We start from the raw sequence: 358 nt of genomic DNA on the forward strand, positions 1-358 counted from the left end.
GGGGTACCACCAAGGCTCACATACTTGCCGTCGCACACGTCCCTCTCGGCTCCCGGGGCTTTTGAGGAGCGCTGGGAAAACCTCCACCCTCGACCCCGAGCGGCCGCGGCCACAGCAGCAACCCCAGCTGTAACCCCCACTTGCCGGGTAAAATCAGTCCTGACACCTTCAGCCCCGCTTCCGCACCCCAAAGGGCGGGCTGTCCCTCGCCAAGCCCCCCCACCCACACGAAAATAACCGCCAGGCGGCCAGGACCGCTTTAACCCGACTGCGTTAGGAACCCCCGGGGCAGGCGAAGCGGCAGCCAGGGCCGCCGCGAGCCCCGCGCCCACCCCGCGGCAGGCCTGCGTTTACGCAC

The 358-nt window shown here is 68.7% G+C and overlaps 1 protein-coding gene across 1 annotated transcript in view; it reads right to left on the reverse strand.

Annotated features, from left to right (window-relative positions):
• The window catches only part of TMPRSS13 (transmembrane serine protease 13), a gene marked incomplete at its 5' end in the record, with an annotated part of 110,671 nt that overhangs the window by 110,237 nt on the left and 76 nt on the right, over positions 1-358 (reverse strand). The window lies entirely within an intron of this gene.

Source organism: Elephas maximus, chromosome 17 (genome assembly GCF_024166365.1).
Source record: "Elephas maximus indicus isolate mEleMax1 chromosome 17, mEleMax1 primary haplotype, whole genome shotgun sequence".
Classification (NCBI taxonomy): domain Eukaryota; kingdom Metazoa; phylum Chordata; class Mammalia; order Proboscidea; family Elephantidae; genus Elephas; species Elephas maximus.